Source organism: Dermacentor silvarum, chromosome 5, assembly GCF_013339745.2.
Source record: "Dermacentor silvarum isolate Dsil-2018 chromosome 5, BIME_Dsil_1.4, whole genome shotgun sequence".
NCBI classification, from domain to species: domain Eukaryota; kingdom Metazoa; phylum Arthropoda; class Arachnida; order Ixodida; family Ixodidae; genus Dermacentor; species Dermacentor silvarum.
In genome coordinates, this window is record NC_051158.1 from 188,715,399 (window position 1) to 188,743,341 (window position 27,943).

At 42.9% G+C, this 27,943-nt stretch overlaps 2 long non-coding RNA genes across 2 annotated transcripts; one reads left to right on the top strand and one right to left on the bottom strand.

The window, feature by feature from the left end:
* Positions 1–2,742: 2,742 nt before the first annotated feature.
* Positions 2,743–10,548, bottom strand: LOC119452690 (uncharacterized). Its single transcript, XR_005192113.2, has 3 exons — positions 10,195–10,548; positions 7,528–7,648; positions 2,743–2,956 (listed from the first exon to the last, which is right to left on the bottom strand). It is a non-coding gene; the product is annotated as an uncharacterized LOC119452690 (long non-coding RNA).
* A 6,534-nt stretch (positions 10,549–17,082) lies between these two features.
* LOC119452691 (uncharacterized) lies at positions 17,083–26,539 on the top strand. Its single transcript, XR_005192114.2, has 3 exons — positions 17,083–17,613; positions 19,381–19,501; positions 26,140–26,539. It is a non-coding gene; the product is annotated as an uncharacterized LOC119452691 (long non-coding RNA).
* Positions 26,540–27,943: the final 1,404 nt, after the last annotated feature.

Sequence of the window (27,943 nt, forward strand, 5' to 3'; positions counted from 1 at the left end):
ATTACTCACTCCCCTAGAGGAGGGGATGCGTTTACGAAGTGTGCCAACGATGACCAATATTTTATTTTTCCGGATTTTTGTAACACTGGTGCTGGACTGAGTCCTAACGGCCAGTTTTCTTTTTTCTTTCCTTAAGTCAAAGAATTTAAAAGTGGTATTGAAGTTGACTATTACAGTCATTTACATGTTTCACTTGTATTACAGTACAAATACTTAGCGCTAAGGCTTCTTAGTGCCATGACCTTTTTCCTTGATTGTTTTTAGATGGTTTCACAATATTTCCTGATGTTCATTTGCGCGCACATTGTTTTTCAGGCACCCGTTTTATAAAACTCAAGAAGGCAGCTGCAAGGAGAAAATGGTGTCAAGGAGCCAGCTCAGCACGACTTCACATGGTGCAGAGGAGCGTACTCCAAAGCATCAAAATGTGTTGCCATGCAATTTGGAAAATATTGTTTTACAAGCAAAAATTCCCACTTCCCCGATAAGATCATTAGAAGATGCATCTGCACCAATTGAACAAACTATCATGTGATGTCTTATGAGAAAGAAAATTATCATTATGCAATAGACAACAAGAATACCGCAACAGTTGTGAAATGCGTCAGTGCGCTGTGGCAATAGCTGTATACGAAATACAGTCCGTGAGAAAGCGCGATGGCACGATCCCGACAGCACCAGGAAATTACTTGCATGAGGATGCCAAGAGTGAAGTCGAGCTTTCTGCCAAAAGACTACCAGCTTTGGATCCAACCGAATGGGAGCTATGATACGCCACAGTACTGCCTTCACTCCGAGCGGAGATAAGTGTTGGACAACCACGGCAAGATGCGCGTTTAGAAAAAAAAGGGGGTGCAGCCCATGCATGAATAGCTATGTGAAATATTATAACCAAAACTTGACGGTTCGGCTTTACACGAAAATATACAGCACATTTCTAAATATACTGTATACTCTGTCAGGAGCATCCATACGCTTCATAGGATGTTATCAAACGAGCTGCTGTCTTGAAAGTAATTTGCGCATGAAAAAAACTTCCTGCGCAAATTACTTTATCAGCCTCATGCCTAGCAGCTCATCTGATAACCTACGGTATATAAGTAAACGAGTTTAGTGCTTGAAATGCGTTTTCTGAGCAGTAATGTGGTGCACCTTTCTCTTCAATCGTAGTGCCAATACTTCGCGAGTTTCCGCATGTTTGTTGTTTGTTTGATTTTACTTTGTGTACTTTCTTTTTTAAATGTTGCCAATTGAAAATAAAAAAATATTTTTCACTGCATTAACGATCAAATGTTAAAGAAAATGTTTATGTATTATTGCAAGATGTGTTGTAAAGTTCATGAAAATCCGTGTAATCGGATTTTATGTGTATCTGTATGTTTTTCGAAATCTTACTCAGTTTGCCTTGTGACTGTTTGCTCAATAAAAATGTTGACCTTTGAAGAAAAATATGTTTCACTCGAGTGACTCGGCGACTAAACATCAAATCCAATTCACCAAGCATGAGTGCAGGAGCTCCTTATGAAGGAATCAAATATCCCCGACATGTAAGTGTTGTGAATCGCCTCTGATGTGACCATGGCACTGCATAGCGAGTGCTTTCACACAACTGGGAGGAGTACCAGCACTATGTCTGAAGGAGTACAAACACTCTATTAGGAGGAGTACAAGCACTCTGTTTGGGGGAGTAGAATCACTCGGTTGGAGGGAGTACTAATACTCTTGTGGGGTGGAGTATTCGTACTCTGGAAGGAGTTCTAGCACTCTGTTGAGGAGGAGTACTAATACTCTGTCCGGGGGAGTTGTTGTACTCTCTCCAAGATGGAGGCGTTTTACTCCTGAAAAGGGAGTGAAATATGGGACAAGCAGATACTCTCTCAAAGAGAGTTCCCGGAACTCTCTTTGTTTTTAGAGTGCACATTTTCTGTTCGCGGTTGACACTATACGCCTGGCTTGGTAAATGCAAACAAGTGAACAAGTAAAAGGCAACATGGTGATTATGTTCCCATGTGTTTTCTATTGCATTATTGCCTGTCCTTGAGATTGTAACAAATAAAGCCGGCCGCTCTGATCGTCTTATTTTCCTGGGTCAGCGCCCATGTAAGGTGCTCTGGGAAACGACGATGCGATCGAAGTGACAAAAGTTTGTCTCCTCGCATGGGGCGATTCTCGAGCCAGCATTTCCCCAGGTGGACGTTTGTTCGTTTGGGCTGTGCACCACGTGCAGTTGTCCCCAGAACTGGGGCACACTCTCACGCCTCTCTTGAAGCAATGGATTGTCGTACCCCGTGAGGCACTCGTACCTGCCACCGCCTCCGGCGAGATTACCGAGCGCGTGGTGTCGCCTCGGACCCCGTTCATGCCAGTGAAACGTTTCATGCACCATGGCCAGTTTGGAATCGCCAGCCAGATCGTCAACGTTCCAGCCGACTTGAAGGGGATGCTGTGATCGCTGCCCTACAACGTGGCAACCTCTCCTCTGGTGGCAACACCAACAGCGATGGCAGCAAATGAAGCTCTGGGAAGGCAGAGAAGAGTGACCGGGGCTCGGCGGCAGGGCCGCATAAATTCGAAAAAACTGAAATAAAATGTTGCTCGAAAACAAGTACACAATTGGGTCATTAACTTTCGAAAATTATTCGCACTGACTTAGATAATCATCCAAGATACCTTCTGCCGTTTTTTTTTTGTTATCTGCTGCAGTAGTAGGCTGATAAATTACATTGACTATATACGCGAATGCTGTTTTAAAACACCCTGCTCACACTTTTTATTTTGCAATTGGAAGATAATTTGTGGCAAAAATGTAAAGCCGTATCATTCCGCCTTTGAGTTGACTTTACGTTTTCTTCTGCAAACAATTCTGGGGCAGCAACCCGGATAAGGTTTGGGCCTCCTTGGCTTTCTTATCTTGCAACGGTTTGGAACCTCCTCGCCTAGCGCCACCACACCGCATCTGCAAGTCCATTTCAACGCATGATATTGACATGGTGGTGTTACTTTGTTCCGTGCAAACTCCAAAAATTTAATTCACTGGTTAGCTTAAGCTAACCGGTGAATTCAACACTACCTTCAAATATTTGTCCCGGAATTAAATAATAAAATTTTATTATATATTTCCCAGACTAATATTGAAGTTAGTGTCGATGATTCGTAACGCCTCACATACATGGTGTCCTCTCCAACACCTGCAACACCTACCTCTGCAACTGGTAGCAAATAGACAATCGTTTTTCTTGGCATGCAATGCACCGAATTTGGATACGGTTGTTTTGATCGAAAGAAGCACATCAATATATAAGCTGAAGACCACAATTTTCTTATTAAGCCCACCATTTTTTTACTTAAATGGCGAAAACGTGAACAATTACCAAGAATTGAATTATCCAGTTTGGAATTCTATATGTCAGCCGCCAAAAAAGTATCAAAATTTTGCACAGGGCACTTACTGAGCCGTCTAAAGCGGACAAGACTGATGTATTACACATGACTAGGAAATAAAGCGGTACGTCATGACCAAGATTTCTTTTTTAATCATGATAAACATTATGCCACTCTCACATAAGCTGTAAATTCCTATATCCAATTTCTTCGTTTAAAAATGTTGCAGCGTATTGAGTTTAATGATTGATGTCTTAACCATTTCTTAGCCCTACTAATTTCGTAATTTTTTCAGAAATCTGCGATGCCCTAAATCTAATGTATACTACCCCTTGTCGGTATAGTCCGGCTTTCTCTCTAAAATAGAATACATTTCACCCAAATAATTCTAGCACTTGTAGTTCTAGCACTAATAGCCTTCCTGCGTCGACATCCACTTGAATGGGGAAATCGAAATTGGTCCGGAGATAAAGCTTCTTCTTAACAGCGTGACCTTTCAGACATTTTGGTGCTTAATAAATTAGTAGGTAGACCCTCAAACCGCTTTCCAGCTCTGCAGGCCCGCGTTCACCACTCTAAGTTCTGTAGCTTTACAGTTTCATTTGCACGCTTCAACTAAATGCTGAAATTTGAGGTTCCCAGTATATTCATGTGTCAGCTTTCAGCGAGGCGTGTCTGCAAATATACATGCACGCATTTTAACAGTGCAGAAGGCACGCGTGTGGCGTTGTCTGCTCGTCGGGTTGTTCAGAAAATACACGTCCATAGTCTTTCTTGGAACCATAAATTGATAGGCGGAAATGAATTTTTCATACGCAGTTCTAGATTACCATGAGATTTCCGGCAAGATGTTAAGATGCGGTGACCCTTCGTATTTTTGTTGCGTTTAGCCTTGTCTAAAGAAGGTGACGGTAGCTAAACTCAAGCGCTTAGGGCATCGCGAATAATGAGCGCCATAATCTCACCACAAAATATAAAAAAAAAACACTTTTATGAAATACAACTATGTAATAATACCCACTTCCTTTTGAGAACTGGTGCCACAAGGGAACCTGTCGTTCGCCGTCGAATGTACTTAGGGTAGCAGAATGCAATAAATATTTCGATAAATGCATGTTCCTTCAGACATGGTTTACAACATTTTTTAACCTATTGAACTGAGTACAAATATTCGAGAAAGAACAAGCTCAAATATTGTATCAAATATTGAATATTTACGCATTTCTAAACACAATGAAGTATCAGGTTAGCGTGATTTCCTTCTTGTAAAAACAATGTCTTGCAATATTTCATACATTAATGCAATACAATACTATTCGCAATTTGCCATCCGGTGTACTGGAGACCTATGGCATGACAGGCAATTGTGCTTTATGAAGTTTTGTGCCCAGTGACAGTGACATATCATTTAAACAAGTTACTAGATCCCCTTGTTTTCTGTGTTTTGCTCAGTACACCATAGTACCACCACGTAGTATGTGAAACAGCTGCACGGCACAATGTTGTATTGGAATTAACACACGGTCATACTGATAAAAAGATAATCGACTATGGCTAACTTTGCGGCAGCATATTTCCCTATAGCTTATTAACAGCAGGTCATTTTTATTGAATGATTGGACAGTACTAAGCAGAAGTTATGTGCCTCTTGAGTTCGCGCAGGAACAAGTTCCTCCGCTCAACAACCACGGCTCTCCCGCAGCACGTTTATTTGGATCAATCCTCACTTTCACCAGCGTGTCTTTGTCGGCACTGTAATAGCAACCGTTATCCCTCATGTTCAAGCAGAAATAAATATTTCGCTGTTTTGGCCGTGATTCGCTATACGAAATTTCAAATATTTGCACAGCCCTACTTTTACCCCTCCCCGTGCTTTTATGATCCAATAGGACCTACTACTAGGCAAAAAAGAAGCTGTTCATTGAGAGCAGCACTTCACACGCAGCCTTGTGTATGTCCGTTATGTGAGCAGCAAACTTGTGTCATCGCTCGCAAGCACAGAACTGTTAAGGAGAATGTTGGCTTCAGAGTGTGAGCTGTCGGTATGTTCATGTACGTTTTGTCATGGTATTGTAAAATATATATATTACAAATAATATATGTGATAATAAAAGGGTACCTTACACTTAACGGATATTTTTGGGAATTTAGTGGTTATACCATATATAAATGCCGGAATGCGTTCAAGTCCGAGCTCTAGAGCAATACCTATTGGAAATGCCCGTCGGATTGATAACGAACCCCATGACAGGGATCATCAAATACGGCAAGGAGCACCAAAATCTGATTTTAGAAGGTCATAGCGACTCAACAGGAATGCCATACACCACGTAAGAAGTTTAGCTTGAAAGCTGCATGACATATATTCACGCGTGGACATCTCAAATTGCAATTAAGTCACAAGCAATGGTTGTCTGAAACTTTATGACTGAAAGTATAGCTAGTTGGCAAGATGTCATGGCACCCGAACGCTGGTGTGCAAGCATTCTCGAAAACCACGATCACGTAGTAAGGTTAGCCCACTCCGGTGTTGCTAGCGGATTGACGCGTGTGATTTAGTGGGTGCCTATATCTCTCCCTCGTATCTCCCTCCTCTCTCGCCATCACTCCTACCTTTTCTGAATGAATGAATAAATGAGCTCATTCATTCATTCTAAAACAAAAATCCAGTGTGTTTATCCAGCCTTTGGAGTCACGACGCACCCACACACAATCAGATGTTGAGTATACACAATAACCTCTTAGGATTATATAAAATAGTATGCAAAAAGTAAGTGTACGAGAAGGTTGTAGTGTGCTCAGAGGCGGCACGCGTCATGCATTGCCGTGAGGCGGCAAGTGTGGAAAGGTCCGGTATTGCGATGCCAGCCCGCACGACAGCAGCGCCGCCGCCAACATCCGTCCGTCCATCGCTAATTCCTGCTGTTCTCAGTTGTTCTGGTTGTACGTCGGTAGCGCGTACACTGAAGTTGGTGTTGTTCGTAATTTTTTTTTTAGTTTATGTAGCTCAAACGAACATTGTTTAACACACAGGCTTCGATTTTCCGTGAGGTATTCCAGTGTGAATTTTACACAGCACCTGTCAAAGCAATATAATTAAAGTGCTGGATGCGTCGAATGAATTACTTCATTTCTTAAACAATTTGTTTATCCAGTCCTAAGGTAGCCCAAGTAATTAAAACGTAGGATGTTTATTTAATTATTATTAATTGAAAATTATTGTACTGTTGGTTTGCATTATTCATAATTGAGTAAATCGGTAAGTAATCCGTTTGTATTAAATTAATTTTGCTACGTCCAATTACTATTGCTGATCCTGTGACATTTATAAATGAAGTAGCCAGTCACTTTAATTAATATTCATTTATTGTTTGATTGATATCTGCAAATATGTAGGAGTAGGTTTTCATTGATACATTTTTTCATGCGTGACAAGCAATTGTGAGCATTGCATGTGCATTGCACATTTGCTCTTTGTGCAATTCCAAAAGGCTCCCCAACGGATACTGGCTCAACCAGGATGCCGCAGAAGGAGGGATGTGTTAGCATTGGCGCGTTAGCGATTAAAGAGCAGATTCTTAAACCTGGTGTATGCAAAGTGCCGTAGCGCATCGCGAGTGGTGCCTAGTGCAAGAGCCCATGCTCTGGTGGTGCCATCTCGTGACTTTCAACATCAAGTGCGGGAGACTTGAGACCTCCCTGAACACACTCCAAACGAACATGTGGCATCACACTAAATATGTCTTAGGTTCCATGAGACGTTTCTTCATTTGCTTCATCGGGACTACATGCCTTAAAGCGACATACCATAGATCATTCACACTCACTTCACAGCGTAGCTCTTAGCTTACGAATGTTTTGTTTGTGTTACTTTTGCGTGCACTTACATTTATGCTATTTTGAGAATAAACATTTAGGTACTATTTTTTTCTGAATAGGGTCCATGGCTATTACATTGAGGCCTTTGCTCTTCGCTTAAATTATCAAATGAAAAGCACACCATGTAAACCGTATGGGCATATGCTGTGAGTTTTTTTTCCTTTTCGATAACGACAAAAAGAATTAGGGAACTAGGAAGTAGTCAAGAAAGTTCAGATTCAGAGATATCATACGGAATCAAGATATAGGAAGACAAGTTATACTTACCCAGCAATAAACACATTGGCGTAACTCGCATTGAGTGATTCGCAGGTCAACCGTACGCAGGGGCTTGTAAGTGCGAGGCTTTTGCCATCTTCAATTCTATATTTCCCATAGTGGCAGAGTTCTACAACAGGAAGGCAATTTGTTCATCATGTCGTTTTTCTAGAGAGAAAAATAATATTTTCCATTGTACAGTGCGGTCAATTGTGCAAGCTACACCCTGATATGAGGCTCCCGCTCCGCTGATGCTTTAGTGGCAATGGCCAGCTGAAGCTATGTCAGTGCACTACACAGATGCCTACAAAGGTGCCAGAATTTTCAACCGCAATTGGTATGTCTTGCAAAGCCGAGCTCTACAAGACTCGCCTAAGAGAAAACTTTGCTCCTGCTCTGCATTTGAGTGTTCCTTTTAACAATGTATGTCACTGTAAAATAATGTTTTCATCATTGGTTACACGACAACGGAAAAAAGAAATTTCAGATAAAAAGAAATTGTGATTAAACTTGAACTGCAACACGTAAGATGCCGCCTTTTATACCTGTGTTTAAACATAGCAGTAACTAAGCGTAGTCATTGCCACGACTACAACAATATTCATGTCACACACGGGGGTAATCTGTTGTAGTCGGAAAAAAAGGTTGTTTTATGATCTCAGAGAAAAAGCAGGACGTCAACTAGTTTCAGCTTTCGCTGCGTGCGAAACAGAATGCACTGTTGAAAGCAATAAACTCCTCTAGCTATTCGCAAGTGCTGAAAGCCTCATGAAGTGAATAGGTGACGGCGATTTGCAATATAAAAAAGTGTACAAAGCAAACCATCACTTGCTGCTCAGAAAAGGTTCTCAGTTAAGGGGACAATAAAGAGCAACGGTTTCTTTCTGAAATCGGAAATGTCGTTACTTCGATTTCACTTTTTCCGAAGAACTTCCGCATATTTCAACCATTTGGCAAAGGTAATGCTCTTGAAACTTTCAGGTTAAGCCCTTTCAACACAGTTAGTTCTTCGTGATAATGAGAATAAAATTGACATAGGAATAAAAATTGTTTGGAGCGCATGATATGGAAGCTTACCAAGTCGTGACTGGCAGTCTACCGCTATCCTTGAAAAGGGACGTGTAATATTAATGCATTCCACCCATAATAGCATACATAGGGAGCCGTAAATTAGAAGTCACAAAGAATCTTCAGAAAAGTAAAGGACCGCGCAAAGAGTGATGGAACCAAAAATGTTCCGCGTAGCTTTAAGAGACAGGAAGTTGATCAGCAGTGTGCATCAGAGAACAGGCGCGGGTAAACTATATTTAGTAACAAAAAGGAATAGAGTTGAGCTGACCATGTAACGCGTAAGTTAGATAACGGTGTTCTTTGATCTACAAAATTTCTGGGGCCAACAAAAGGGAAGCGCACTCGAGTACAGTAAGAACTAGGTGGTATAATGTAATTAGGAAATGTTTCGGCATATGAATGGGTCATCTGGCGCAAGACAGGGGTAATTGGTTATTGTTTGGAGAGGCTTTCGTCCAACAGATTGCATAAATTGGGTGAAGATAATAATGCGTTTCCATGATTATCCAACATTTTACCATACCCTAATGGTTGCCATGTAAAATCCCTGACTTCACTGCGAGCTGGTGTGTACAAAATGGCGACGTTGCCACTAGCGTATTCTTTTTTGTCTCTCTTTCTAGTTCGCCCTAGTCTGGCCTCTTTGCGGGTTGATGGATTAATTAGTGCTGTTTAACACGCCAAAAATCAACGACGTTAGGAGAGTCGCCATAGTTGAGGCCTTCTGATTATTTGACCAGCTGGAGTTCTTCTAGGCACGCCTAAATCTATGTACGCGAAAGTTTTCCACTTCGAAACTGTCGAAAGGCAGCCGCTGGTGCCAGACAGAAAACCCTCGACCTCAGCGTCAGCAGCAGAACGCCAAAATTTCTGATTCGTTGGTCTCGTAATGAAAATAATTGTATTTCTCAAACGCCAAAACCTCATTTACCGATGCAACTTAACTATATTCTTGTTTTCGTTAACAAAAGTTCTTCCATTGCCCGGGTTTAAAACCACCAACAATCGCTTACGCTGGGCAACCTTCACACGAGCTCGTCAGTTCACTAGCCAGTCTGCCCAAGGGTGGCAGTTGGTCCGAGTTCAATCCGCGGGTGAGATCAAAATTTTCCTCACACTTGGATGTCTCTAATGAGTGAGAGTGCTTTTGCTTCATTATGTGCTGTCTGCTAGGCGTTCGCGTTTTCAAACGCGTAGCTTTTGTGCGAAAGTGGTCAAGGCTGACAAGTCACTCCTTCGATATGCCACTAAAACCTCTGGTTGAGATCCTAGCATGCTATTGAAGCAAACTGTTGTCTGTGTTTCTCCCAATGGCGGAGTGCTGACACCCATGTACCGAGGGGCACGTAATATTTAGCAGCGGTTACGCAGAGTAAGGAAGTTAACAAAGCCCGTTGAAACGCACACGCAACATGTGCACTGGTTAAAAGGTTCTAACTATAATGGCGTGCCGTGAGCAGTTGTCATATTTCAAGTATTCCTATATATGAAAACAAAAGAAATCAACCAAATACGATAAATTAGGGTATGCACGTTGAGTTATATCGGCTCTGCCGTTGGCTTTACCATGAAGAAAACACGGCTGGAATGCATAGCTTAACGTACCTTGGTGCAGGCGCACTTCTTCAACTCCTACAGCTTCTTCTGAAAGGTCCGATAGCAACGACGCCACCAGAAATGTGCAAAAAAGGCATGCAAACAAACCTCGCATGTTTGCTGTCCCTAATGATATGCAATTACACGGTAGGGTTCAACTTAAGATCAAATTAAATGAACTGGTCGCATTCGGCGGAAACCTGTAGCCTAGTGCCTTCTGCAATAGTCCTTTAGTCAAACTGCTTGCAGCGACCGCACGGACAAATGTTAGCTATACCTCTTTGTATGCTAAAGAAATAAATGTGCCATTAATTATTGTTCGCGAACTGAACGAAAAGTCGCTGCTGGGCCTGCTGTATGTGTAAAAAAAGGACATGCTAGAGCAACGCTTTAGACAACGACGAAAGTACGAAGAAGACACTACCCATTTACGTAGTTGTGACCTGCGAAAGAACCGACCAAAGAATGGCCCATTTCTTTTTTGCATTATTTTGTAATGAATGTGCGCAATATACCTTTCAATTTTCGTTCATTATTACAAAGAAGACCAAGTGCGCATAGTGACCGAAGCCTTCATATAATACCGCTACATACTGGTGCACTCTTTTTTGTTCTTTCTAACTATATGCGTCCGCAGAGACCGCACTACAATAGCTTATTTTTCTTTTTCAGCTACATTGGCTGTTCCCTTAAGCGTGTGTGCCTCGACTTTACAATTGCAGCTCTCCGATCCAAAGCAACGCTCCCTCCTTTCACGTTCGGTACAGTGCAGACAATTTGACGTGCAAATACACGGTAAGCTGTGCATGGTATACTTAGAAGAACGTGATTGGGAAGATAAGGAATCTTACAACAATAAATCATGCTTGCGCTTCCAAATTAATACAGTGACATTTTGATTCTGCACGCAATAATGTTTATTGCACTAGTCAGAAAGCACGCAGAATAACGGCGCCAAACGCATTAGTAGAAGATTAGTGCACACGCACCAATGCTGAAGAAGGCCTAGTTGATTGCTGGCAGTATAAATCAATGTGTGGTCTCTCTTCACCGTCTTTCTCGATGGTTTGCGAGGTACTTGTGTCACCGAAGATCACTGCGCTATTGACGAAATGCGCATTTTCGTCCTGCAGGTTCAACACAGTTTCACTTAGACTACCGCAGCGCGTGGTATCTGCCTCATTGTTTACTCTTAACTGAACCCATCTTGGTACAAATCAGTTCCTTTTACAACGTATTTCCCGTAATTTGCTATTGTTTGGTTTTCAGATGGTAAAACCCTATTACTTCTTAGTACTAAACTCCTAGCAATAAAGGGCAAAGACGCGATGTACAGGAATAACGGGTAAATGAGTTGTTGTCCATGATTATCCTGGTGTGATTTCTTTATCTTTTCGTTAAAAATTCATTAAACTTTTTTCCATGTTTTCTCCTAGCTCGTGTTTCCTGAGAAATCAAGGCTCACAGCCAGTTGCCAACGACTGCTTACAAGGGCATACCAACTTATGGTTTTGTCTTTAGTCATAACTTATGTTTTGTCAAGGAACAGCAGTTCTTTAACAAAACCTACGTACACCTCCCTTGCACTTTTGTTTTGCTTTTGCACCTTGGACTTCATAAAGAATAAACAAAAAAATTCGTAGCCCTTCCTCTGTCGAGGAAATGGGAGTAAGCGAAGCTTGGTCGTGTGTTTCTTCGGTGTTCCTCCGAAAACATTGCCCTGACGAGTACCACGTTTGCTCGAACCACAAACGGTCACACGCACTACAGCTGTCTCTGAAGAAACTCGCGTTGAAACCTGGCCGTCGTACCGGGGAAGTTGGTGCTGGCTTGCCGATGCGTTCAACACCTTTGTCGGGTTCCTGGAGGGCTAGACGACTTTGACATGTGGCCTCCGCATCGCGTACCCGCAACTCAGGGTCGGCGGCTCTTCGCTGACGTTTGGCCTGCGCTTCGGTGACCCTCACGCTAAAATCGGCAAGTCAACGACGAGGCCTTTCCCGAGCGCTTTTACGATCAAAGAGACTTCCAACGAGATTGGTTTACATTGTTGGTGCAGTATATCCTTCTGCCTTCCTTTTAGAGAACTGTATACAATAATAATTGTAGTTTGTATTCTTGGTGTTGTGCTTGCAGTAGCGGCTATGCCTGTTTTTGCAGCTATGTAAACACCTTACGCACGTACATTTTATACATGTAATAAATACCGTGATAGGAAAACAAAGTGGGAGTATAGCGTCGTGGTTAAGAAGCTCGCCTTCGGACCGTGGGTACCCGGGTGCGAATCCCGCCTAGCCAGGAAAGTTCATTTTGTTTTATTTATTTCTCTGGCTCTCTGTCTGTATCTCTTTCTCTCTATGCACCTCCTCTCCTTCCATGCTCTGATCTCACTCTCTCCCAACTCGGTGATGCTGCGCACGACAACGAGACCAACCTAGCGAGGCTTGAGCAGCTCCGTTGTAAAAGTACACTCTTAGTCAAGCCCCGTATAACTTATTTGACATATGCGGTATATTCTGGTTCGAGCGCAACGTACTGCATATAGACGGACTTTCAAGCGGTATTATGCGTGACAATGTCTGCGGCAGCAGACTAAGTCCCCTATATGCGGCCGCAAGCGGACGCAACGTTTATATGCTGTAATGCAAATTTGGCGCCCAAAAAGCGCGCCGAATCGTTTAGAAAGTGTTGCAAAGCGAAAGCAGCAAGGAGCGGTGAGGGAAATGCTGTGAGGGAGAAAGAAAAGCGAAATAGAAAAGGAGAGAACGAAGAAAAAGAAGTCGTCGCCTCTGCGCTTTGCTTCGATGGCAGAGGAGACGGAAAGACTACGCCAGCCAGGATAGACGACGCAGTCTTTAAGCCAGCGGATGAGGCGATTGTTTAAGGCGGCAATTATCGTTATACCTTTGTACCGCCGACGTTATGCGACTGTGTTCGTGTTGCAAAGTCATCTGGCCACGTCGATAAACGCTCTCGGTGATATCAGTGATGTTCAATTTCGCCGATGTTACCGGAAATTACAAGAAGTCAGTGCAACTTCGACAATTCGTGGCAGTGCGATCATGCGGAAGTTACACGGGCGATGAGCGGCGGCGGGCCGCCATGTGCGCTGGACCGGCGGGCCCAGGAGTGCGAGTTGTAGAGCAGCGAACCTATGTCAATTCGGTAAGTCGATTTTTGCTTCCCATAAGCTAAGCTTACTAAATGATTAATTTCTACGACTGCATTATTATGAGCCAGCAGTTAACGAATCTCAGCGATTTAAACATCTGAACATGTAGCACTAATGCGGACACGCGCATTGAAGTTTTGGTGTGTGAACTAGATATAACTGCAGGCGTAGTTCTGTTTCAGTATTCTCCAATTGCATTATTGCTGGCAATATTAGTCTTGCGTAGCCAGGTGTTCTTTCTTTGAAAATTCATGCGCCAACTTTCATTAAGGCTGGCGTTTTATAGCACCAGAGGTAAACGCGTGTAGCACAATAACCATTAATTCTTACATTTGTCAAGCAAAGCTTGTATTGTCTCACACGTGTCGGTGCCGTTTTAGGTGTGACCGCAAAAAACTCTCACTCTCAAGTCGCGTGAAAATAAAATTGCTCGTCGGGCTGCGGATTTGAACCACCGACCTCCGGGCTGCGAGACCGCCAAGCTAACCGATTCAGCCAATGTCTGTTCATCATCATCATCATCAGCCTATCTTTATGTACACCGCAGGACAAAGGCATCTCCCTGTGATCTCCAATTGACCCTGTCTTGCGCTGGATGATTCCAACTGGGGCCTGCAAATTTCCCAACTTCATCATTCCACCAAGTTTTCTGCCGTCCTCGACTGCACTTCCCTTCGCATGGTATCCATTCTGTAATTCGAATGGTCCACCGGTTATCCATCCTACGCAATGGATGGCCTGCCGAGCATTTTTTTTCTCCTAATGCCAATCAGAACATCGGCTATCACGTTTGCTCTCTGATGCACACCGCCCTCTTCCTGTCTCTTAACGTTAGGCTTAACTTTTTTTGTTCCATCGCTCTTTGTGCGACCCTTAACTTGTTCTCGAGCTTCTGTGTTAACCTTCAAGTTTCTGCCCTTCATTTGTTAGCACCGGCAGAATGCATTAATTGTACACTTTTCTTTTTAACGACAGTGGTAAGCTCCCAGCCCGGATTTGGTAATGACGGTAGTATGCACTCCAACCCAATTTTATTCTTCTGTAAATTTCCTTCTAATGATCAGTGTTCCCTTAGAGTAAATGACCTAGATAAACGTACTCCTTTGCAGACTCTAGAGGCTGACTGACGATCCTAAATTCTTATTTCCTTCCCGGGCTATTGCACATTGCCTTTATCTTCCGCATAATAATCTTCAACCCCACTCTTACACTTTCTCGCTTAAGGTCCTCAATCGTTTGTTGTAATTCGTCCCCATTGTTGCTGAATAAGACAATGTCATCTGCCAACCGATGTTGCTGAGATATTCGCCGTTGATCCTCACTCCTAAGCCTTCCCAGTCTAAGAGTTTGAATACTTCTTCTAAGCATGCAGTGAATAGCATTGGGGAGATTGTGTCTCCTTGCCTGACCCCTTTCTTGATAGGTAACTTCCTACTCTTGTTGTGGAGAGTCAAGGTAGCACTGGAATCCGTAGCCGAACAAAAATTTAGGTAGCCCAATTTGGCTATAAATAGCCCAATCTGGCAACACTGCACGCACCGCTGCGAGAGAAGAACGACGTCACCAACCGCAGCCAATAGCGCGCCAGACATTCCTTCTACCCTTGATTCCTCACACTTGGCGCGTGCGCACTCCCCGCAGGCTGTGCTACGTGACACCCATGCTGCGAAAGAACCAGACGTTCCCTTTCGTCTTGCTCCCTCACATTTGGCGCGTGTGCACTCCACGCCGACGCTGTGAGGGTTTCTGTACAGAGTTCACCATACTGTTGTTATTGGTGGGAAGTTTCGTAAGCGTGGCTTGACTAAATAAAGTTCATTGGAATTCTCAGTGTCCCACATCGGTTACCAATGTCTTCTAAGTTGTTTTCACAAAAATAGCTTTAGGTCTGTGGCTGGCATACCTATGGAAGAGTTGCCAGCTCTCGTTGCACTGTATGTGGCAGTTTCATCTGCAAGCATGTTGCCCTAAATTCCTCTGTGTCCACGCACCCAACCTACTTGATGTGTCAATTATAAGTATATACTTTGCATAGGAGTGAATATAGCTCAGTGAGTACAGGATTTTTGTCGTTCTTGAATGACATCAGAGATGCTACGACAGATAGGGAGTCTGTGAATATACTGGCTTTTTGTAGCTTTATTTCCTTTCTTCTTTAACAGCAGATAGTATTGCGTAAGCCTTTGCGGTGAAGATGCTTGTTTCCGGGTGCAGGACGTTGGATTCTGAAAACGATGGGCCGATGGCTTCATACGAAACACCGGCATGTGACTTTGAAGCATCTGAGTAAAATTCTGTGCATGAGTATATACATGGACTGTAGTTCCAGGAAATACATTCTTATATGCGCCTCCGGAGCATGCTTTGTCACCTCTACGAACGATGTATCGCATTCTATGAGCTGCCACTGCCACGGCGGCAATGGCTTCGCTGGTACAGTAAGGTTTTGCTGAAGAATGTGAACTCCCGTTTCCTCACAAAGCTTTCTTACGCGCAGAGAAAATGATTCTCTAGCTGCAAGTCGATTATCAAACAGCGTTGCAGATGTCATGTCGTTTAAGATTACGTAAGAGGGATGGTCGCGGTTCGCGTTAACTTTCAGAAAGTAAACGAAACTAGAGTACGACCTCTGAAGATGAAGCGACCACTAGTTAGCTTCAACGTAGAGCCTCTCTACAGGACTCGTCCTGAAGGCACCGGGCGCCAGGCGGATACCTAGAAGATGGGGATCAAGCATCGTTAAGGCGGTTGAAGTGGCAGACTGGCACACCACGGCCCCATAGTCTAGGCGTCTATGTATAAGGCTTTTTACACGTCCATAAGGCATTTCATATTCAATATTCATTGTTTTAAGGCATTTCTGCTTAAGATAATTTAGGTGTAGAATGAAAGTTAGCTTTTTGTCCAGAATAATGCCCAAATATTTGTGATCTGTGTTCACAGGTATGCGCTGTCGATTTAACTCTATTTTGGGATCTGCGACCAATCCTCTCTTCCGTGTGAATAGAACACAGGAGGTTTTATTGAGATTAACTTCAACGGCATTTTCACTTGCCCATTTAGACATTTTCTTAAGATATATTTGGATGAGTCGCTCACAGATTGCGAGGTTACATGACTTGAAACCGATCTGTACATCATCTACATATACGGAATAAAACATGCCGTGAGGTATTGGTGACCGCAAGGAATTCATTTTTATGATAAAAATCGTACAGCTGAGTACGCCTCCCTGCAGCACCCCAGTATCCTGTGTAAATGCTCCTTAATTATATTTCGCTATTCTTTATTAAGCGAGATGGTTCTGTAAAAAGGAAATATACAAATCTGCATTCGGTGAAAGAGATACAGGATCCCATCAAGGAAATAAGATACCGTTGGGATGGAACATAACGTCTAATGTGTAAAGTGCAACGTTTGCTAACCCATATATTTGTCAAGTGGTATCCGTACCGCTTTCACATTTGTATTCATCCTAGAGGAAAAATAAAGTCTGGCACCTTGTAGCACAACATTTGGCCTGCATTTTTAAAGCCGGCAGTATCCCTTGATACTCTCTTAGTTTCGCGGTTTCTGCCAAAAAGAAAAACAACAAAAAGGATGGCTGCCATAGCGTGTCGACAGAACTCGGTCAGCACTGGGTTTGGGCGAGTCGAATTTTAAATTTTAGTAAGCCTTTCTCAGTATCATGTATCTTATATTGGTTTTGTTCAGCGACTTGAACAAATGCTCTACGTCTATGACCTATATTTTTTTGTTCTTTCTATCTAGAAGTATTCACACAATGCGTGTTGAAATGGTGATTGTGCACTCCTTGTGTTGCTTCTGTTTTGTTAAAATCAAGAAGAAATTGGCGATACCAGGTGGCAGCACTGGTTGTCTTTGTTATCCACTTTTTTGGCACTGAACAATGGCATATTCTTCGGAAGATGGATGAAGGAAAAGCAAACTCCTTTCGCATGTGCTCGGTTGGGCGCGTCGAAACAAAGGTTTTTTTTGTGACCTCACGCTGCACGGTATGACCTAGCCTGCAGCGCATGAGGGCAACAACTAAATGGGTTCTATGAACCTTGTTGTCGCAATTACCTAGTGTTGCGCCCAGCGAGACACATTTCATTGGATCAAATCTTCCATCTTGCCTTAAGCCAATATGCTCGCGATGTCCCGAAGTGCGGAAATTACTTCTTTGACATTGTTCCTGTCAGTGGCAATGTTAGTGCAGGCAAGGTGGTATAACCCAGTTCCTCTCGTAAATGGTAAGACTGTTCATTGGTTTATTTTTTATTCATTTTTGTAATTGCGCATTGAATTGTTATCTGAAGAGAACATCCAAGCGTCATTGTGAGCAGGAGGCAACAGAAGAATGCTGTTAAACATATTACGCATCTAGCTTTCAAAATCAGAGGCGAATATTACCACCGCCTCACACTAAACTGAACAGAACTGAGTCCGTTGCTTGGAGGCGATTACAAACAGAAACCTATGTGAGTCCCGTGCAGTTAAAGACTTTCTACCCCGAGATATACGCCAGCGATATATGCAAGCTATGCAAGTCTGCTAGAGCCACCCTTCAACACATGTTGTCGGATGCAAAATATATCAAGAAAAAATGGCAGTCTCCCCGGAAAATCTGCGGGCGCGGTGGTCGGCCACGCTGCTCAGCTCAGCACTCCAAGACCAACTTTGGGCCATCCAGCGAGTCATGGATGCCGTGCGGGAGCAAAAGCTCCCAGTGGCCATCTAGGTGGCCCCAGGCCCGGGCCTCCCAATCGCCGGATTTCAAATAAAGTTATGTCACTCACTCACTTTCCTCTGTAGAAGAAGCTGTTGGTGCAAATTTTGCTTTTCAGAGCTGAGGTACAGCATACCATTAGCATAAATAAAATGCGAGAAGGAAACAACTGATCAGAATGCCTGTTACGTGTAACTAAATATAATTGCTCGGTATATTCTTTACGTATCGAGTTTCTCTACACGACGTAGTCCAAAATGTGCGTTTTATAATCTGGATTTCATGAGAACGTCTTACAGTAGTCTTTGAAATCTTTAGCGATTGAATTGATGCTGATATGTAGGGCGTGTTGCTTCAGCCAATGTCAGGCACCTCATTTATACGAGACTAGGTAAACACAGCGCCCAACCTTACCACTCGAGTTGTAATCATTCACAAAGCTTTACAGCACTTCGACAAATTGGGGAATGGCTAATATAGTGGTTGCGCACGTGCGCTCACGTTAAATCGACAATGCGGGCCTATGCGAATTGATTGTTTTGTAATATTTGTCTCAGAAAGCATTGAATTTAGACCACACTAACACTGTTGATTGCTGCACACCTTGGTACAAATGTATAGATACAAACTGGAAGGCAAGAAAAAAAAATACGAAACAAGTGAGTACACACGTAAGTCTAGCTTATTTGGAAGCAGGAAAGCCCATTGCCACGTGTGTTAAAGCGAAGCTGTCTTTACCAAATTATAAAGACCAAACGAGTAAATACTTGTGAAAGAAGAAATTTTCGATCGCACATGCACAACAAAAATTATATTTATTACCGTGTTGTTTTGAACCTGGCAAAATATGATTTTGCATGAAAGAAACCTATCACTTGACTGGATTATACTTCACGAATAATAAGCGTCCTCTCAGGCTGAAGTATTTAAGGAATCTTACACTTTTTTAAATGTTAACGTCCTTGACGGCCGCCCTGTGGCCCTGACATAGGTGGCCACGTACCTTCCGGAACGTAACATCATAAATAACATCTGATTTTGGTAATGTTATTTTTTCGTGGGCGCAGTGATCGCGATCAATTTCGTGCTGGCTGTGAATGAAAAGCGCGCGATCGAATGCATTCCCAGTATTCACTGAAACACGCCATTCTCAGTTAAGCACTATCAAATGTGTTTTTACCAGCACTGATCATAACAGTCGAGTTGAAATCATTTGTCTTCTCACGGCAATAATTTACTGTGTGCCGCCCTGTATTATCCTTACAACTGAATCTCTCTGTCACTTTCGCAGGCAGTTGCATCATCAATACGACTGAAGTTCCTCTCGGTACTTCTGTTGACCTCAGCGACCCCTGCGTGTGTTTGTACTGCAATCGACTTAATATGACTCATGGCGATTTAGTAACCATTACGTAAATACCTTTTTACGTTTCTGTGTTTTCCCTTATATTTCTTGACATTGCTCTATTTCCTTTACTTTTAGAGTTTTTATTTATCGCAGTCTCTTTTTTTATTTTATACTCCATATTGATTTACAACGATTGCCGTCGAACATCTTTATAACTAACTGCCTGCGGCCTACAATATCATTCGTTATGCAGGCGTCTTTGTTGGAAAAGTCGAGCACAGCACAGCTTCCAATAGAACGCGGACAGAATTATTCGTTCGTCATAGAGGCATTTTCGCTGTACACGCGTTCGCTGTACAGATAGTCGACTGTATATTTGTTTAAATATTTATGCATTCATTATATTACATAAATATTGACCCATTACATTGATTTAAAATGTACACTTGACTAGTCCACACTTCTGAAAAGTAAAATTATTTTGCCTAAAAGCTGTAGCACAGAAAATATGTATTTTGTCGTTTTTTTAATTTTAGTTCGTAGCTCCTTTTCGTAACAGTTATAAAATGGGAACGAACAGACGGCAGATAAGCGCTGCATTACTGGTGTCATTCACGCATCTTTCTTGCCTCCGTTGGCTAAAGAGGATAGTAAACTGGGCAAGTCAGTAAAGATTCATGTAATAAAAGTAGCAAGATAACCTACACCGGATGTAAGAAACACGTCGCACCACCGAGAAAACAAAACACTAAGTAAACTTGATTGCACCGACCCGTGTAGAAGACTGGCCACATTAGTCTTGTGTGTCGTGGAGTTCTTTGATGACGTGAAGCTCCGGTGGGCACAACGTTGAGCACTGCACTGCCATGTACTGCACCGTCATGCAATACAAGATTAGCCGGAACGCATGCAAGCCCCTGATGAGGCGGATGCAATGTGAAAAGTTGACACAGTGAAGTCACGAAGACGACGTATGACACTTCATAAGCGATGATTGGAGGCTAGATGTTCATATTACGTACGAAAAATACATATAACCATTTATGCTTTCTAAATTATTTGTGTCACATTGGCACATAGCCATGCTGCAGGATTGGGAAAGAATGGACGTATAATCGGTGACCAATAACCCCTACTGGTACTAATGACTAACATAGAAAAACCAAGAAAAATAATTGAAGACGTTGAATATCATGCGCTAATACGATATGAAGTCTGTTGGATTTAGATGTACGTATGTGCCAGTATTTTCAATGCACAATGTAATAATTACATACACAATGAGCCAGTCACGTGCATATGCTGAAAAAGGATGGAGCAGCTTAATCATAATGTGCCAAGCTTGCATGCTAGCCTCGTACCTTTATGTGATCATGTTTAGCTTGATTATCAGAATATTGATGCTCTGTGTAGCACTGTTTCATCGGGTGAAGTTTTATCCATATAAAGAGCCTGCTCGCAGAGTCATTCCGTGAAAGAAGCGCGGGAGAAGAGGCAAACGAAGGTTGACTTTCAATTAAAAGAAATCAAAATTCTCATTACCAAAATCTAACCTAGCATTTCACATTGTGAAATGTAACTTAACGAGTCGTTGTTTAGATGACGATGAGCGCATTGCGCCACATACATGGTGACCATTTTTAAGTTTTTAGTGTTTTTAAAAATCACCCTGTTGCATATAACATATTTCTAGTACTTGAGCTTGATTATCCAAAGATGCATGCATGATAAATCGAAGAGTATCGCGGTCACCTTTGTGAGGCTTATTCGAGTCCCTCACTGTAATCTCAAGGGATGCGCGGACTACGTAAAACCGTTGACTGTGGTCTTCGAACGTCCATTTTTAAATGACAACGTTATCATAATAACAGATACGGATTTCCCATTTCAGCCCGCGGCGTACTATGTGCATAAACCTCACAAATGTAGCAGGGGCATTATGCAAACCAAGCGTTCGGACAAAAAGATCACAAGGACCATCTCGATTTATAAACGTCGGTTTGTCCTTGTCTGCTGAATGCATAAAAATTCGCTAATATCTTGCTTCATCTGAGCAAGACAACAGGAAAATGCAAAACCGAATGTACACATTCGATGACAACGCCAATGCGAGGAGGCGGGTTTATGTTCAGCTTTGTAACATAATTAAGCCACCGACAATCTGCGCATAACCCTTGCGACCAGTCCTTCTTTCAAAAGACAACAGATGCGGCCGAAGGCCGGGCCAGGTACTCTTGAATATTCTTCCTTGTTGAAGTTTTTGTGATATGTTGAGGATTAATTTTACGGTAGCCTAGTTTAGGTTCATTTTGTTCTCTACCTGATAGAAGGGGAGCATCTGGTATCATCTAACGCGTCACTTGTTCGTAAATGTGGTATCAGGACTTCTTCCCGGGCATTCTTTGATAAGTTATAGAATGCGAACAAAGACGTGTCACTTTTGCGAAAACAGATACCGACTTACTGTACTTTCTAGGGACATGACGTCACTATGGCAACGCGAGGGCTGAAATAAATGCGTTGCCTTCACTTGCGAACGCTATGACAGTGTTAGTGTCTCATGTCAAGGAATTTTGAATATTGCGCTCTTGGCTATCCGCTGAACTTCTCCGCAGTGCACCGTACTAATTAAATAGTCAGCACTAGAAAAAGATATTTGTGAAGGCCCCCTGAATTTCAACGTCTTTCAGCTAGCAATGTCGTGAAGCTCAGGCCTTTTATTACCATGCGTATTTAAGAAACGTAGTCTTAACCTGTTTGCTGCATTAGAGAAGAATTTTTGTCTGGAATAAAACAATGCTTTAGCGCAACAGTATCATTACGAATGAGGGCCATAAATAAAGGTGTTTTTAGAGCGCCGTACCCTGTCAATGTTGCTACCGAAAGGTTGCTGAAATTCATGCAGCCTTTGGAAATATAATTTTGAGAATAGCTGCCCATTAAGTTACGCTGGTGAATTGCGGTGAACTTTGACAGGTGGCCGAACGTGCAATTTACACAATAACTTTACCATCCACAATATGGGTGTTCCATACCTCACAGAACAGACACCGCGTGGTAAAGTACATTTTAACGCAGTTCTATGGGATCGCCTCTACTGAAACATCATTGTGGTCAGCGTCGACACCACAGATATGTAGGAACACGAACTGTGGGGCTTGCTGTCAAAAGTCTCTCCTCAATGAAGGCGCCAGTATATGGAAGACGCGAAGGTTTCTCAGCAAAAGCAGACAATATAAAAACCCATGATCACTTCACTATTTCTTGGGAAATCGATAACCGTGATCGCGCCAAGTGTGGAGTTGACAAGAAATGCATGTTCTGCCCGACACACTTTAGCACCGAATATAACACACGGTGGCATCTCAAGAGCACAGTGACTCCCCACTCAAACCTTTGCACAGTTCTTCTAACAGAACATCAATTTATGACCGAATCGTGTCTTAAAACCAGAACCTGTGATACAGAATATCTGCTCCGTTGGTAAATGCATACCTAATGTGGGAGCTCCATCTATAAGAACATGCATCTTATTCTGCAACACAAAAGCAGGCAAAGGCTTGTCTGTGTGCCGAGAAAGGAGTCGAGTGACCTCCCCTTCATCGGTCGTGCAGGTTAGTCCGCCGGTGGAGATGAAGTGATATGGCGATGGCGTGACGTTGGCGGCGTCAAGCTGCGCGCTCAGACCGGTGAATCCCTCCAAAAATTTTTGAAGTCTATATTCTTAAAGAGTGTTTGAAAGCAATGATATTTGTCTTGAAACTTGTACTTTCAGTACTTTTACAATGATATTTCTCGTGTCGACTCATGCGCCGGGGAAAGCCAGGGGTCACTCGCACTGTGGTGGGGGAAAGCAACGGCACTTCGAGTAAATGCGCATTGCGTGTCCTTGCACTCCACAATTGAAGGACACAGGCAATTTCCACGCCACTCCAAACCTTGCTCGAGATTAACGGTACTGGAACTTCAGGTAATTGTTGCGTGACACATCGCAAAAATATGGATAATCTGGTTCTATTCTCTGCAGTCTTCAAAGTACGCGCCGTTCATTTATGCAGGCGGTGGGCCATGTGGCGGACATGTGCAGTGAACTTACGCAATCAGGACTGTAGCAGGCTCCCTTTGATAAAGTTCTTTATGCATAATTTGCCGTGAACTTCGCTGAAGTCTAAAGTTTGCTAAACAAAAGTCTTACATCAACACTTGTTGCACTGGTGACGTCTGCCAGTCGACCAAGCTGGTGTCGAGCAGCGAGCTTTACGTGTCTCTACCTTGCATCCGGGTCTCATGATGTCGATTGTACACGAAGTTTTATGCTTATAAGGTAGCGGCAAATGTTCTCAGTAATTTTCGTGAGACGTCCGACCTTGTCTTTTTCTTTTGTAATTGAATTACAGAATTTGTCACCTCAAATATCTCTTGTTTGCGCATTCAGCACGTCTAATCTAAATAGTCAACGTGGTGCATCGACCTCTAGGTAGCGAGATTGTTTTCCATGGCTGAGTTGCACCAGTATTTTTTTATTGCATTTACAAAATTATAATATGTTCCCCAATTTTATCGCGCTTTTCTAACCTCATTAACAGGGTACCTTTGCGGAATAATGCGAAATTAATCAGCTATGTGAACGAATTACTGGCGTTATATTGGCTCACCCGGTGGCGGTTGTTCAGACATTTCTGAACGTCATTGATGGCTTTCGATCAAAACTTCCTGACTCCCTGTAATGTCATGGAGTGCTCAAACAAGGCCAGGCTTGGTCGTTTTAGGCTTCATCACAGTAGGAAGTAGTGAGAAACCGGTGATTCGGCAGCTTTGGAAGAGCTACAGGAGATTGTGCTTCTATCTTTGCTTTTCAGACTTCCTACTGCTTTACTCCTCACATTCACCAATAGCCTTTTGATGACAGGTGTTCGTTTCAGGTGACATGAACAATAATTGTAGCAGGCGAAGCTATTGCTCTACTTGGAGTTCCGCCAAATCTTATTCTCCTTAATCCGTCAGTGAATGTAGCTTAGCAATATGCCCAACATAACTGGTTGTCAACAGTGATATATTTGAAGATATTTTGTTAGTGCGTTCAAGGTCTATAATAATTATGACTTGGAAAAGAGGCGCTCCACTAAAAGGGCGCGCCTGCGACATTCCGTCATGAATATTGAACACAAGCGATGAAGGCACGGAACAAGTTATGGTAGAAGGGCGCAAATTAACAATTTTTCAGTGAGTAACATTCCATTATGCTGGCAATTTCCTGCGGCAACTCGTAGTTCATATCCCCAACTACGTAAATATACCCGACGTGCAGGAGTGGCAACAAAAAAAAATGGAGGACACTTAAGCTTCACCTTTAAAAGCGGAACGCGATATCGTTATCGGGCCCGTTCGCATCGCATTACATTTTTCTTTGTGAGTAGGCTTCACTGAAACGCAGAACGTGTGAAAGCCAGCTAATTGACCAAGCTTACACCCATCCCCTCAAAGTCCGCTTCACTTCCAAACACAAATTCATTACCTGGAAGACATTTTTCAGGGGCCTTATAAGCCGTCTAGTACCAAAATGTGAAGGCCCTAGGATGTTTTAAATTCCTTTATAAATTGTTTGCTGTTGCCCCGTAGCGCGCGCGTGTCCAAGACGCATTGGGCATGGTTAAGTCCCAGTTAGACCTGCCGAGGACGTGAGCGCCATCTGGCTGGTGTTTTAGCAAGTAACTTACCCGGGCGCGCCGCTGTTTTATGGTACAAATGCTGGAACAGGGGCTTTGCTAATTGAATTTCCTCATAACAGAAATATGTTTTCTGGTGCATTCAAGTCACAATCCGACGCTATCATATGTGCAGGTTGGTGTTAGGTCGTACTTTAGAAATTCCATTTTTCTTCTCTAACGCCTTGCGCCACATGGAGGGCCTGCATGGTCGGGGTGGTTCGGGATGATTTTCTTGGCCGCGCAATACGACACGGGGCTCCTAATGCTATGGCATTAGAACATACCAAGGGAGCGAAAAAAGAAGCGCATTCAATGACGCTGACTGCGGTTGAAACCGCTAGAGAATAATTTATTTATTTTTTGTACAATGTATCCCCCCGTCAAAAAGTTGTGTTATATTAATTTTTGCGTGGGACAGCACAGCAATGTAAGATAAATTTGAAATCTAACACCTCGAAATGACGCTTAATTCGCGAAAAGTTAGCACATATGAATATTCTACACACATAGACTGCGCACTTTGGCTTTCGTGCATCATTTACCATTGTTATCACATTTACAAGTTACGATGCGCTATAAACCTCACAATCTCTCGTTGCCGCTGCGAATATGTCGCACAATGTTCTAGGAAAATACCAGTGCGGACATGTGCCAATAAACCTTGGCGAGGGAGTGTGAAGAACATTGCAGCAAATGCAATGGCAAGCCGCACGCATAGCTCTGTTCTGCTAAAGGCCTAATTAACTGATCTATTATTGCAGCCGTTGAATGAATGGTAGGAGCGAGAAGCTCGGCCTATAGGGGGAGCAAGAAACTTGGTAGCTACATTTCATTATTTGTAGCTACTGTCAGATTTTATAGAAAACCCAATCTTATTGAAGACAGTTGTCGCGAGAGCAACTGGTTTGAAAATAGTGGTTTCCTCTTTCCATCAGCGCAATAGTTTCCGGTGCCTATAATTTTCCATAGTGACATTTTTCTCTTGATGTTCCAGATGCGTAAGTGTGGCCGCCAGGCCACCCTTCAAAGTCGTGCCCGGTGGAGTTGGGGTCTTTCCGGACTGTTGCCCGAGGATAATTTGCGACGACAACTTCCCATCCTCTTGGTATGCTTGAAGCTGCAGAGGATTATCGGACTCGTTTTTTCTTTCATTGTCAAACATAGAGAATGTACCGTGGCGTTTCATAACACATGCTTTCTCACCTAACATATCTCTGCGATGGAAGTACTGCACGTGGTATTCCGTTCAGCGTTCCGAATAACCAGCACAAAAATCCAGCAACTAGTGTTCTTTGTGGCCCCAGTTTTGTAATTGTTAACTTATGGAAAGTAAATAAACATATTAACATTTACGTGTAGGTAAAATATTAAAGCAATAAAATTTTATAAATGAACAGAAATGTTTTTTGTCAATGACTGCAGTTGTATTCGTTTCTGCAATACCTAGGTAAGTACGTCTCAAATTCTTGCCTGAAGAGATCACTATAACGCCGAAATTATTTTTAAACGGCGGAGTAGTAAGCAGATGGATTGGTTTTTTAGGGGACATTTTTTTGTAAAGAGTAGTTTACCGAAAACAAACTTTAGTCAACGAAATGTAAGTTTGCGCATATTACACGCCTATTTGGAAGCAGCGGCAGCCCTTTTTGACTGTCTTGCATACACTGGCTGAAGAAACACATCCGTACCGTTCGCCATAACTGATCATGATGTCATAACTGATCATGATGAGGCCATGATGTGATCATGAGGACCGTCCTAGTGTGGGACCATGGTTTCATTTGACTACTTGAGCGTGCACCTATATTCAGTAAACATACGTTATACATTTTGCGCCCATCAAGATGCTTGGTGGTGGCTGGCATCTAAGCCTCTACATCGAGCTCAGCAGCACAGCGTCATAGCGAGTAAGCTACCAGGGCGGGTATATTAGCATTTTTCAAAAACACGTTTTGGTTGACACTCACAGTCAGATGCACACCAAACCGCAACCCGTTTAAGAGCACGGAATCTAAGAAAGAAAATAAGGCGGTTCTCGCGCACTTTAGGAAATATTATTGTACGAAACACTTGACAAAAAAGCAGGCAGGTGGCTATAAACCATCCCTAAGGGTTCTGTGAAGCGTTAACAGATGGAGCTCCATCCTCGTATATGGTTATCCCAAGCCGCAGGCAGTGTGTGCAGAAGTAGGAAGGCGATGACTACAGCGATGACAATAGTATAACGGCGACGACGATTCCAGCAGGAGCGATTATTTTACTCGGGCTAAAGATATTGCAACTTGTTCGTTTGCGACCTGCGTGGACGCTGAATGTAGAACATAGGATAAACTAGAAAAGGGTTTCAACTTCAGCTTGTGTGTATACAGCCCCATGATGGGGAAAACATTGCGGGGAACGGGACGTAGAACAGAGGAGATGTTTTCAAAAAGTTGCGGCGCTAGACCCATAGAGTGGACAGAGCCTCATTGATATTTGTTCCTTCAGATTACATATTATTGGTGAAATCAGCCAATTCCAAAGTTGATGCAATACCACGGAATGCATGCCCCAAGCGCACAAAATGATGGGTAGCAAGAGTGCTAACTGCTAAGGTTCTTCCTCTATAGTTTATGCTCGCGCTTGCAGGCTCTCCGGAAAGGACGCTGTACCATCTTAGAATTGGTATAGTAGGTATTCAGTGTGGGTCGGGCTGCAATATGGACATCGTGTTCGGAGAACGGGGTTCGAGACCAATTTTTGCGCATGGCATGCTTTTTATGCAAAAAGGCCTCCCCATCGTTCACCTCTAGAGCTGC